Raw genomic sequence first — 5139 nt, 5'->3', positions numbered from 1 at the left:
GTGGGTGGGCAGAGCAGACAGTGGCAGCCAAGGAAGCTCCCAGGTAAAGAAATGCAGGACGCCCGGGCGCGGTGGGTCACTCCTGTAATCCCAGTACTTTGGGAGGCCAAGGCAGGTGGATGACTTGAGTTCAGGAGTTCGAGACCAGCCTGGTCAACATGGTGAAACCCTGTCGCTAACTAAAAATACAAAAATTAGTCGGGCATGGTGGTGGGTGCCTGTAGTCCCAGCTACTCAGGAGGCTGAGGCTGGAGAATCTCTTGAACCCAGGAGGCAGAGGTTGTAGTGAGCCAAGATCGTGCCACTGCACTCCAACCTGGGTGACAGCGAGAAAAAAAAAGAACAAAGAGAAAGAAAGAGAGAAAGAAAGAAGGAAAGCAAGCAAGCAAGCAAGAAGAAAGAAATGCAGGTTCTGGCCGTGGAGGGTGCCTGTGCCCTGAGGTGGTGAGGACAGGGATGGGGTGGGGACACCGAGGGCATCCCATCCACTGATCCACTGGTGCCCTAAGTGCATCTTGGCTGCTGCTCCAGGGCTTCCTTCTCCACGGAAGCTCTAGGCATGGTTAATATTTCTTCTTTGGGTGAAGCCCCAAAGCTACCTTGTCCTACCTGGCCACGCTGCATCTGAGACCAGGATCCCCCTCCCGCAGCCCATCACCTATTTGATGGCAGCGTTCATTCCACTTTGCTCTTGCCCTCTAATCCCAAATTTTCTTTCCTCAGGGATCTATGGCCCCAAGTTTTTCAACATTCCTCCCATCCTGGCACCAGACTGATGGCATACCAGTTCGCTGGTTAATATTCCTCTTAACACAGGTGCCCCGAGCTGGACACACCCCTAAGCTATAGTGAGATCACTGCAGAAATGAAGAGGCCATCACCGTAGACCAGGAGTTGGCCGATTACAGCCCTGTGAGCTAAGAATGGGTTTACATTTTTAAACAATTGGGGGGAAAATCAAGTGAAGAATGCTTCATGACATGTGAAACTTCCATGAAATTAAAGTTTCAGTATCTTCAATAAAGTTTTCTTGCAACGTGTCCACACCCATTCCTTTACTTACTGTCCATGGCTGCTTTTGAATTTCAAAGACATTGCTGAGGGTGGTGGTGATTGAGCTCTTACTAGCCTGAAAAACTTAAATGTTTACTCTCTGATCCCTTAGGAAAATATTGGCCAAACCCAGACATGGAGTGATCCTGGATTTCTTTTGCCTATTTAATTAAAAAAGTTGCCCTTAGCTGGGCGCGGGGGCTCACGCCTGTAATCCTAGCACTTTGGGAAGCTGAGGCGGGCAGATCACGAGGTCAGGAGATCGGGACCGTCCTGGCTAAAACGGTGAAACCCCGTCTCTACTAAAAATACAAAAAATTAGCTGGGTGTGGTGGCAGGTGCCTGTAGTCCCAGCTACTCGGGAGGCTGAGGCAGGAGAATGGCGTGAACCAGGGAGGCAGAGCTTGTAGTGAGCCGAGATCACGCCACTGCGCTCCAGCCTGGGAGACAGAGCGAGACTCCGTCTAAAAAAAAAACAAAACTGACCTTAATGTTTATATTGAAAGGTGAATGCAATCATATGATTCAAAATGTTAAAGACACCAAAAAGATTCCATCCCTTGCCCACCCAGTTCTCCTCTGTGAGGGTGTCCGGGGTTCCCAGCTCGTACAGGTCCTTCCAGATACATTGCATGCAAATGTAATCAAATACCTGGACCTACGTCTTATCTCATTCTTGTTTACACAGTGGAAGCATCCAATAGAATTGTTCTGAGCTGTGTCTTTTTTTTTTTTTTTTTTTGAGACAGAGTCTTGCTCTATCTCTCAGGCTGGAGTACAGTGGCATGATCTCTGTTTCCCGGGTTCAACCTCCACTTCCCAGGTTCAAGCGATTCTCCTGCCTCAGCCTCTCGAGTAGCTGGGATTACAGGCTTGTGCCACCATGCCCAGCTAATTTTTGTGTTTTTAGTAGAGACGAGGTTTCACCAGGTTGGCCGGGCTGGTCTCGAACTCCTGACCTCAAGTGATCCACCCACCTTGGCCTCCTAAACTGGTGGGATTACAGGCGTGAGCCACCATGCCCGGCCCCTTTTTTTTACCCCTCACGTCTAACAGTGTATTTTCAAGATGATTACACAACAGTTAATACGGACCCTCTTTTTTCTTTCTTACAGCTGCAGTGTATTCCATTGTACCTGCTTAACTCCTAATACTACAGATTTAATCCATAATTAATTTATCCCTTCCAGATGAAATTTTAGGTTCTTGTCAATTTTTATTTTTTGCTAATACAAAGAGTCTTTTAATCTTGTATATGTATCATTTCACAAGTGGACAAGTGTGTATGTAAGATGAGTTCCTAGAAATAGGAATCCTGGTTTAATGAGTATATGTTACTTGCTTTTTTTTTTTTTAAAAAAAAAATATTTTTTATTTTTTATTTTATTATTATTTTTTTGAGACAGTGTTTTGCTCTTGTTGTCCAGGCTGGAGTGTAATGGCACAATCTTGGTTCACCGCAACCCCTGCCTCCTGGGTTCAAGCGATTCTCCTGCCTCAGCCTCCTGAGTAGCTGGGATTATAGGCATGTGCCACCATGCCCGGCTAATTTTGTATTTTTGTAGAGACGAGATTTCTCCCTGTTGGTCAGGCTGGTCACAAACTCCCGACCTCAGGTGATCCGCCTGCCTCGGCCTCCCAAAGTGCGGGGATTACAGGTGTGAGCCACTGCGCCTGGCCTATTTTTTATTTTTAAATGCAGGGGCCATGCTAATCTTGTCTATATTGTTCCAATTTTAGTATATATACTGCCGAAGCAAGCATGCTATCTGCTTTTTAAATTTATTTTTATTTATTCATTTTTGAGATGGAATTTCCTTCTTGTCGCCCAGGTTGGAGTGCAACAGCGCGATCTCGGCTCACGGCAAACTCCACCTCCCGGGTTCAAGAGAGTCTCTTGCCTCAGTCTCCCAAGTAGCCGGGATTGCAGGCGGCCGCCACCACGCCTAACTAATTTTTGTATTTTTAGTAGAGATGGGATTTCACTACGTTGACCAGGCTGGTCTTGACCTCCTGATTTCAGTTGATCCGTTGGCCTTGGCCTCCCACAGTACTGGGATTACAGGCATGAGCCACTGCACCCAGCCCTGCTTTTGAAGTAACCTAAACTGCTTCTTTCTCCCATTCCCCATATCCCTCTCTCCCTTCCTCTTTTGTTCCTCCCTCCCTCCCTCCTTCCTGAAGTAGGAGCTGAGAGTTCTTATGGGACATTTGGAGGGGGCATAAGGAGTGTGGAGAGTGTAAGATTCAGGTTCATGATTTCAATGATGATTGTAAGTCATGGCCAACTTCCATCTGCTTTTGGAGAAGACAAGCCTTGAACACAGGATTATAATTTAAAGGGCCTGCAGGATCCCGAAAGTTATGTTTTCAAAGGTTTATACCAGGAACAATATTCACCCTCACTTTCTTCAGAAAATAGACAAAACATAAGTACTTAATAGTTTTTTGGAGGAGCCATTCTCTAGGTGAACTGGAAACATACCAGGATATTATCATAAAATGAAAAACATAGAAGAAAACATAGTTTTGAGACCAGGCATGGTGGCTCACGATTGTAATCCCAGCCCTTTGGGAGGCCAAGAAGGGAGGATTGCTTGAGGCCAGGAGTTCAAGACTAGCCTGAGCAACACAGCAAGAGGCCCCCATCTCTACAATTTTTGTTTTTAGTTAGGTGGATATGGTGGTGCAAGCCTGTGTGTGGTCCTAGCTATTCAGGAGGCCAAGGCGGGAGGATCATTTGGGTCCAGGAGGTGGAGGCTGCAGTAAGCCGTGATCATGACGCTGCATTCCACCCTGGGTGATGGAGCTGGAGTCATCCGTCTCTCTCTTTCTCTCTCCTTTAAAAAGCTTATAAAAGCGAAATTTTCAGTGTGCCACAGAATTCTTCAGTGACGAACACAAAAGCAGGACTTGAATTAACTCAATTGCACAAGGTTTCCTTGTTACTGAGGGGTACTTTCCCAATTCTACTCTAAAATATTAAAGGATGGGCTTAAAATTTTAAAAAATTAAAATAAAAATGCTCTTATACTTACAGTTTTATATTTATGTAAAAATTCCTGGAATTCAGAAAATATTTGGCTTAATCAAAATTTTGCTAACTTTTTCTATGTCTTGTTGGTCAAGGAAATATATGTTTGTCTCCTCTGACAGAGTTCTAGTCAGTTCCTGTTGTTTACATTTATGATAAAGTTTCAGTATGCTACAACATTATTTTTTTGTCCCATATTTTATGACATCAAGAATGGATGAGAAAGAACCCATAGCATAGGCTTACTTTTTTTTTTTTTTTTGAGACGGAGTCTCAACTGAGTTGTCCAGGCTGCAGTGCAGTGGCGTAATCTCGATTCACTGCAACCTCCGCTTCCCAGGTTCAAGCAATTCTCCTGCCTCAGCCTCCCAAGTTTAAGCAATTCCACTGCCTCAGCCTCCCAAGTAGCTGGGATTAAGGCGTGCACCACCACGCCCAGCTAATTTTTGTATTTTTAGTAGAGACGGGGTTTTGCCATGTTGGCCAGGCTGGTCTCGAAATCCTGGCCTCAAGTGATCCGCCCGCCTCAGCCTCCCAAAGTGCTGGGATTACAGGTGTGAGCCACCGTGCCCAGCCAGGCTTACATATTTGGATGTTTAGTCTATGACTGAATGGACCATGTGAATTTGTGCTTGTGTAGACCGTTAATGGGATTTGCAATAATCAGGGAAGAGTGTGCTGATGGTGGCCACACCTGTCGCTGTATTCTCAGATACAACCCAATGAGATGCACAGTGAATCTCTTAGAAGCCTTTGTTTTCCAGCTGCCGGGGAATTTTGGTATTTCAATTAACAAGGACCCAGGGCAATCATTTTCTCTCTCCCGGTGAAATCCCATTTCCTGCTGCAACGCCCCTGCTGCTGGGGTGCACTCCCTGTCTTCCCCTTCTGGTGACCCCTCCTCTCCACTCAAGTGTGCCCTGCTTCCTCCCAGATGCCCATGAGTCATTTCCTGTGCTTCCTGCCTTTTCTTTTCCTTTTGAGACAGTGTCTTGTTCTGTCACCCAGATCTCGGCTCACTGCAACCTCCACCTGCCTGTGGGGATTCTCCT

At 46.0% G+C, this 5139-nt stretch overlaps 1 pseudogene; it reads right to left on the bottom strand.

The window, feature by feature from the left end:
• Positions 1 to 2749: 2749 nt before the first annotated feature.
• On the bottom strand, positions 2750 to 2817 carry LOC112132862 (U6 spliceosomal RNA; annotated as a pseudogene).
• Positions 2818 to 5139: the final 2322 nt, after the last annotated feature.

This window comes from Pongo abelii, chromosome 2, assembly GCF_028885655.2.
Source record: "Pongo abelii isolate AG06213 chromosome 2, NHGRI_mPonAbe1-v2.0_pri, whole genome shotgun sequence".
NCBI lineage: Eukaryota > Metazoa > Chordata > Mammalia > Primates > Hominidae > Pongo > Pongo abelii.
The sequence above is the reverse complement of the archived record's forward strand: the minus strand, read 5'-3'. Positions and strand labels throughout refer to the sequence as shown.